We start from the raw sequence: 8,831 nt of genomic DNA, 5'->3' as shown, positions 1-8,831 counted from the left end.
GGAGGGCACGTATTGCATGGTGCACTGGGTGTTATACGCAACTAATGAAGCATCAAACTTTACATCGGAATCTGGGGATGTACTGTATGGTGATTAACACAATATAATAAAATAAAATTAAAAAAAAAAAGAAAAAAGAAAACAATAACAAAACACTTATTTTAGTCAGTAATAGGTAAAAAAGAAGTTGATTTGGGATACTGAGCAAGCAACCCCATTACTCTCAAAAATGTATGCTGTACCTCAATTGATTTGCATGCTATTTCTTTCCTTTATTAGATTTAGAATTTGACCAGAATAATATCTGTGCTGGTTTTGTTTAACAATTTATATTTGACGCTTTGAAGGCTCTTTTACTTTCTGTTTATTAGCAATCAAATCACTGTATAAATATTTGCTGAATGAATGCAGTCAGGGTAGCAACCAAACATCTGGGAGTTTAAAATAAAAAAAAAAAAAGGAACTCGATGTAAATAGTCTTAAATAAATATAATGTCCGTGGGTACAATAATATTGTAAAAATGTTAATGTGTAATTTAGAATGTGACATCTGTAGTCAGACTGCCTCAGTTTCAAAACAAGATCTACCACTTATTATCTTTATGATTTTGGTAAGTTAGTTAATATTCATATATCTCAGTTTCTTCTTCATCTGTACTTGGAAAAGTAATAGTAGCATTTCTACATGTTGTTATGAGCACTAATTTGTGATGTGTTTAGAAGAGCATCTGGCATTAAGTAAGTACAATGTGAGAGTTTGCTATTCATAGGAATAGAGGTAATAGTAGTGTATATCAATATTATATTACTTTTCTATTGCTGTATGACAAAGTACCACAAACTCAGTGGCTTAAAACAATACCCATTTATTAGCTCACAATTCTATGGATCAAAGGTCTTGATGGGGCTCTCTTGCTTAGGAGTTCAGAAAGTCAAAATCAAGGTGTTGGCTAGACTGGGTTTTTATTGTAAGCTCTCAGCTCTGAGGCAGAATTTGCTGGGAAGCTTGTTCAGATTATTGCCAGGATTCAATTACTTGTGCTTATAGGGCTGAAGTCCTAATATCTTGCTGCGCCTGCTCTCAGATGCTATCACTTGTCCTTAGATCCTTGCCTCATAGCCTCCCCAGCAAGGGAAAATCTCTGCCCCATCAAATCCTTCATGCTTCAAATATCTCTGACTTTCTCTTCTGTGACCAGCCAGAGAATACTCTGCTATTAAAGGGCTCTTGGGAATAGATTAAATCTACCCAGATAACCTCTGTGTCTTAATGCCAATTAAGAACCTCAATTATATCTGTAAAATCCCTTTTGCTACTTAACATAACACAATCAAGGTTGTAATTAGCAAGGGCCATCTTAGAATTCTGCCTTCTCCAAGTCTCACATCAGGAATCCCACAAAAAGGTATCTGACATAGAGAACTGATTGTACTAATAGCTTTCCAATCTACCTTTCTCCTAACCCTATTGGGCTTGTTCCAATAGCACAAGTGAAGGACTGGCAAAGATGAAATGACCCTTTTAGGGAATGGAGTATTTGCAAAGAAAACGTATAGTCTCCCTTTATTCATGCCACCGTTCTCCAGAGATTTTGGAAGACTTCAACAGCATCTCTTAGTGATGTGTGAACTGGTTCACTCTCCATAATCAGATCTCACGAGCATGTTTCATTCGATAGGTGTCTAAACTACTAGAACAGCAATACACTGATGATGCCGGGGGTGCAGGAAAATGGGCAGAAGAGAGATAGCTGCCATCAGCCAACAGCACTACTGTTTGGCTGGGGAAAGATATGAACATTTCTGGCCCAAGAAAATATTAACTATTTTCCCATATGTAGGTACTGTCACAGTTTGTGATTGAACATCAAGGCAATTTTTTGTTGCTTGGTAGCATAAGATATATTCATGGTAAATCGAGCCTGACTTAATTAACAATAAAAAAAATTATTGACTAAAGCAAGTTCATGGTTACAAGATACCATGTGAAGAGCCACACAGGACACAAAGGTAATCCCTTATAGTATTAAATTAAGCTTTTGAAAATAATATGTACCAGTCAAGAACTCAGCTATTATGTGGAACAATATGGAGTGACCACAAAATTTAGTGTATCTATAGTACATATCATTGAAGTTTAGATGAGAAAACTTAATACAACGCATCAGGCTAGGGAACATTTAAGTGAAAATGTTAATTCTTAGCACTTTACAGGTTTCTTAGGTATTGATTAGAATGGAGGGTATTACCTTATGGTGGCTTCTACAGAGTTGGCATTCAATAATATTTGCTGATATAATTAATTTACTTCTCTCTGCCCAGAAGCATAGACTTGATTTTAGAAAAAAAACAGGATGAGGCAGTGCAAGAGAATAGAAATTCACCTGGAGTGAATAATTTCTGAAATACAGGAGTTAAAAAGGCAGGCAAACCAGATGAGGCAAAGGCTATAGAAGACCTAAGACCAAGATTAGATACAGAAAATTCCTGGAAAAAGTGAGGGGGTAAGGACGTGGGTAGGGTAGAACTTTGTCATCAGGAAATTGAAGTTTGGATCAGCATCCAGGATAATAAACCTCTCTGTGAACCCATAGGGTATAACACAAGGAAAGAAAAAGAAATGAAAGTATATTCAGAGAGCAGAGGACTCAAATTCAGTATGTCCTAGGTACAAAATAGTAAAAGTGGTCCTCATTTATTAGAAAAGTTCATTGCTTACTCCAAGAACATTATCCTCATCCTACCATCCTTCAGAGTAATCTTTTAAAGGCATTTGATTGAGAGATTGAAATGCATCACTATACATGTTTTAGCATTAACTTACTGTTTGTATGCAGGACTGTCCAATAGAACTTTCCATGATTATTAAAATGTTGTGTGGCAGCCCACATATGACTATTTAGCACTTGAAATATGGCTAGTGAAACTGTATAATTAAATTTTAAATTTTGTTCAATTTGAAGTCATGTAAATTTAAACGTAAGTGCCACATGTGGTTTGTGGCTACCCTATGCAGCAGCAAGGATAGAAAGTAACTGTAAACTCATATTGTAGATCTTAATTTTGAAAATTCTTTTTTTTTTACTGGAAAAATTAATGGATGAACTAAGAATAGATGCAGGAGACTTCCAAATTTCAGAACACTCATATTTAATGGGTTAGAAAACATGAATTGTTCCCTTATTTATAATAGCTGCAATGGATTTGGCATTAACATTACCTGCCACTTTGCCGTACTATATAAATCACTAGATGTTTTTGGCTGGTAGTTCCATTTTTTTTCCAGTGGCCCCCATTCCTTTCCTTGCTCTCTGAGGACCACTCCACCCCCGCCCCCGCCATATTGGTCTGAAAATGGTAGCATAAGGATTCCTCTCATGCCTAGACTTACTCCAACTACAGCTTTAATATGCCTAGTATATCAACACTTGCCTGCATTATTTAATTCTTGTTTTCATTTTTGCAGTTAAAAACCTTTCCCAGAAAACAAATTCAGTGTCATGCTCTTTTACTTTGTCAGTGTTAAAACAGATTGCTGGATTCCTGAATTGCTTCTTCAACTTTTTGGCTATGCTCACTCACTGTTATCTCTCTCATATCATATATCCCCAGAGACAGGCCAACATGCTGCTGATGATTATTTTTATTAAAAAAAAAAGACACCCAAAGAATTTTTTAATTATCTATAAACTAGTCATGATAGAAATAATCATAACAGCAGCAGCCACAATAAGGAAAACATCAACATAACAGCAACCATTTTTGCTTTGGGTTTTCAATTCCCAACATGCAAAATGAAACTTTCATACCAATTTTTACATTTCTATTATACATCAGAAAATCCAGGAGAAATGTCTCTGGTTCCCTAATGAATGAGCAGACCTAGAACTCGCAAACTGATTTCAATGTCACACTTCTTTTTTTTAATTGATGTCTAGGGTCCTTTACTATTTTTAAAATGGAAAACCCTATGCTCAGTCTAACTTTCCCAAAGGAGCTATCAGGTTGTCTCATACGTTTAAAAACATGACACAGCTGATATAAATAATGCATAAAAAGAACCCCTTAGTGAGTCTGTGTGGGGAGAAGGAGAAAAAACATGAGTCAAATGCATATTAAAGATGTTTTCATTCCCAGCATCTTCACTAGTATACTCTCATCTCAGTCTACTCACCAAGAGAAGGGGATGCTTTGAAGGATACAGCAGAGATGCCACATCCTTCTCCAAGGCAGGTTTTGTGCTTTGTTTTGAGACTAAAACAGAATAAGTTGGGGAGCAAAACATGTCCAAGTATTCCCACACACCTACATTAAGGTTATGAGAAATGCATGTGGCAAGATTTTTTTTTCCCCCAAACTCTGAAGTTCTATTTTTTTTTTACTTCCTTCTTTGTATGTAAAGACACCCATTTGGTTATTCAATACAATCAGCAAATATTCATTGAACAAGTACTATATGCCAGGCACAGTGCTAGGCATTGGGGTGCATCAGTGAACAAAAGTGAAAAAAATCTCTGACTTTTAAAGCTCACATTCTAGTGGACTTCATATATTTTCCTAAGGAATCTTTGAAGAATATATTGTTTCCAGTTCATGGAGTTTTTAACTTTACAACCCAACAGAAAAAGATGGCCACTTAACTCTTCCCTCTGTGATTGAATACTATTTGCCCTGAGATCTTTGAGAAACTAAAATCATCATTGTTAGATGGATAACCATATGTTAGAAGGTAAGACACCGCCCATTCTAGGTGGTGGGTTACCTATCTAACAACTACCATCCTCACTGTCTTCATTTATAGAATCCCACATTTGGTGAGTATGCAACCTATCCCAGGGACAGAATCAGAATTGATACAAGAAAGTCAAAGTCATGTTATTTTTCTTTCCAGTGATTCATTCAGGGATGGACAGGTGGTGCACTTCTGTTCAATGCTATACAAAGAAAATCTGCTCAGATGTTTCTTTGAAAAATTCAATTCTCCATAAAAAACAAGATATATTGGCAAGTAAAAAGTGCAATTACTTCATCCTTTTCCTTCTAGTTGAGATGATCCTTTATGAGAATATAATGTCTGGAGTTCTGGAAGCCATTTACAAGACACAAAAGATGTCAGGGTAGAAAAGTAATGAGCCTAGATTCCATGGGCCACGTTGGCTGTGTGGGAGGGTGGGGAGTTTGAGTACATGGAAACATCTACTTTCTGACAGTATTTGAAATGATGAAATGTGTGTGCTAGTTATATTAGGGGGGTATTCTGTTACTCAATTCCTAAAGCATCATGACTGCTATAGTTAGGATGAGCAGTAGGATTCTGACCTTTTCCTCATAGATCAATTACAACAAATAATTCATTCTCAAGGAATTTATTTAAGTGTTAATTTTCTACCTACAACCTGAAATTAATTTTAAATTTAAATCCAAAGCAAACATGAAAGCATTGATTTTGATAGACCACTCAATTAGCCATGGTAATAACCAACTCACAGTATTGCATGAGATATTAGGCAATGTCCTAACATTGTTTCTATATGGTTCAAGGAAAACAAATATACTTAAATGGATTAATGCTTATTTTGGTTTCTCTCAAACAGTATTTTCCATTAAAAAAGAGAAAAAGTAAAGGTGCAAAGATTTCATAATGATGTTAATAAAAATATTAGAATTTTATAAAACCATTTACTTATCTATCTTGAGTTGAATAATGTCCTCTCTCTCAAGTTATATCTACCCAGAACCTCAGAATGTGACCTTTTATGGAAAGAGTATTTGCAGATATAATTAAGATGAAGGCATACGCCATTAATGTGACCCCAAGTCCAATAACTGGTGTCTTGATAAGAAAAAATTGGACACAGATACAGACACATGAGAGACCATCAAATGAAGATGGGCACATGCATAGGCACTATGCATCTACAAGGCAAAGGATGCCAAATATTGTCAGCAACCGTGAGAAACTAGGAGAGAGGCATGGGATGGATTTACTCTCAGAAGTTTCAGAAGAAATCAACCTTCCTGACATCTGTACTTCAGGATTCTGGCCTCCCATTTTGAGAGAATAAATTTCTGTTAAGTCACCTAGTTTGTGGTAATTTGTTACAGAACTCCAGAAAACTAATAATCAATATGTTTATGGCTAACGCAAATGAGTATGTATAATATAGTATGCAGTTTTGCCACTGCTAAATATTTAGATTTTTGATAAGTGAAAATTGTTTTTCTTTCAATTTGAATTTATCTGATTCATAAGGTTGTTTCATATACTTAAGGAATATTCCTTTCCTCCTTTGTGAAATACCTTCTCACATATTTAGCTTGTTTTTATTAAGCAAATTTTGTCTTCTAGATAATAACAGCATTAAGGAGATTTGTCTTTGTGTATAATTGAAAATATCTTCCCTCAGCTTTTATTATCTTTGTCTTTTAATTCTGCCTATGGTATAAATGTCCTTGCATGTTTTAAAATTTTATCCAAATTTATTTTTTCTCTTATCGATTCTATATTTTAGATCATATGGAGGTTCCCACAACTCTAAGATTTACGATGGAAATCATCCATATTTTTTCTAGTAGGTATAGTTCTCCATTTCTCCATTTAAATCTCCAATCTATATTCTGCTATGCAATGTGAAGTTCAGACTACATTTTGTAAATTTTCCAAATGGCTTCTCAATTATCCATTGCCTTATGAAAGTGACCACTCAACACATGATTTGAGATCCTAGTTTTACCATATATCAAACTTCTCTATGCATGTATGTCTCTTTCTGGAGACCCTATTCTTTGCATTGTTCTATCTATTCAATCACTAATGTGACAGGGGTTAAATTATACAAACTTCATATTTTAACACTCTGTTGGGTAGTACCTTAATATTTTGCCTTTTTATTATTTTCTTCTTGCTCTTCACTCTTATTTATATTTTCCATGAGAATTAATCATCAATTTGTCCACCTTCAGGGGAAAAATGTTGGTTATTTGATACGAATCACATAAAATTAATTGTATATTAAGTAGAATTGATATTTGTCATGTTGTATCTCTTTATCCAAAAATGTGCGATAACTTTTCATTTGTTCAATTTTATTTCATAGCTTTTAGAATTGTTTTAGTACTTTCTTCATATACCATTTGCAAACTTCATGTGAATTTTATGTTAGGTGTTTTATATTTTATTGATATTATAAATAGGTCTTGTTTTACCTCGTAAATTTTTCTAAAATATAAAATGCTTACTTTTAGCTTCCTATATATGGATTCTATTATCCCACTCCTTTACTAATTCTGACAATTCTGTTAGCACTTGTAGCTTTTCATTGGATATTCTTGGACATTTTATACAAACACACATACACACACACATACACACACACACACACACACACACACTCATAGCAGCTGCAATAAATATAGTTTTGCTTCTCCCTTTCTACTTCTTGGACTTAGAATTGCCCTCTCTTATGTAAACACATTGACCATTTGTTTAATAGTAGATGCAATACTGGGTATCCTTTTCTTTCCTCTAACTTTAGAAGAAATGCTACTAGTATGCATTAACTGAAATACTGAGGTTTGCACTAATATATAATTTTAAATCTATTTTAGAAGTTTCTATTTACTATTTTGGCATATGTGTTTTGATTTTTGTCAAAAGCCCTTTCGGCATTTATATTTTTCTTCTTAGATACGTTACCATGATAAATTATATCAATAGTTGCCTTCATTGAACCAACTGGCTTTTTCTTTTCATACCTGCATTCTTGAAAAGAATCTCACTGGATTATGATATATTTTCATGTTCACTGTTGTAAGCTATTTGCTAACCTGTGTTTAAGATTTTTGTATTGATATTCATAACTGAGATTTATTTTTAGTTTTATTTTTCAATTAAACATTTATTAGGATTTGATAACAATGTTATATTCACTTCGTAAAAGACATTTTTAAGGTTTTCTTTTTTGATACTCTGAAGCAGTTTTAAAATCACAATGACTCTGTGATCCTTGAGGGTTTAGAAAAAGCCCTCTGTGAAAAAATCTAGACCCAAGACATTCTTTTGGCTTTTGTTTTGGAGGGTATATGAAGCTCATTTACATATTAATGTGTCTCAATGTTGAAATTACTCTATTTAGATGTTTTTCTCTTGTCTGGGGTTTTGAGGTTTTTTGCTAACAAAAATGTATGTATCTGCTAACCCCCACAACCATCTTCAACTTCTGTTTCTCTTGACCTAGTGTTCTTTTCATGCTCAATTTGTTTTCTATTTTCAGTATATTCCCTCATGAGTAGACTCTGTCATTTTAAAAGAGTATCTGATGGATACTCCAGAGGGCCATATGAACTTAACCAACACAATCCTATAAACTCTCCTATATATTCTCATACATCCATGCATACAGTTTTTTAAAAATCGTACTGTGTTCATACTCTTCAGCAATTTAAAATCTGTAAGGGATTTTCTCAATTTCACTGACTGACTTTCAGGCAACATACCCAAGGTTCTACTCATAATGGGTAGAAACATCCCTTTGTATCAGGATGTGAGTATCTGTTCTATTTTTTTTAGCTTGTAGGTCCATCAAGAACCTCTTTCCCCTCCACACTGATGCCTACTAGATTACTCCCGATCTCAGGATGGTCATACCACCCATGTTGTGAAGTTCATCAGGATTTCCTGCCATCAGGTTTTATTGAGAGTATCATTTTCACATTATTGATTTTGTTGTTGTTGCTTTGTACCTGATTTGGTCTATTTCATTCTCTGGAAAATTTTATGGCAATTCAAAAATGATGCTTTTGGCCCTCATCACACATTTGGAAGTCTCATG

The sequence above is a fragment of the Ailuropoda melanoleuca genome, chromosome 16 (assembly GCF_002007445.2).
Source record: "Ailuropoda melanoleuca isolate Jingjing chromosome 16, ASM200744v2, whole genome shotgun sequence".
Taxonomy (NCBI): Eukaryota; Metazoa; Chordata; class Mammalia; order Carnivora; family Ursidae; genus Ailuropoda; species Ailuropoda melanoleuca.
Note: the sequence above shows the minus strand (reverse complement) of the source record.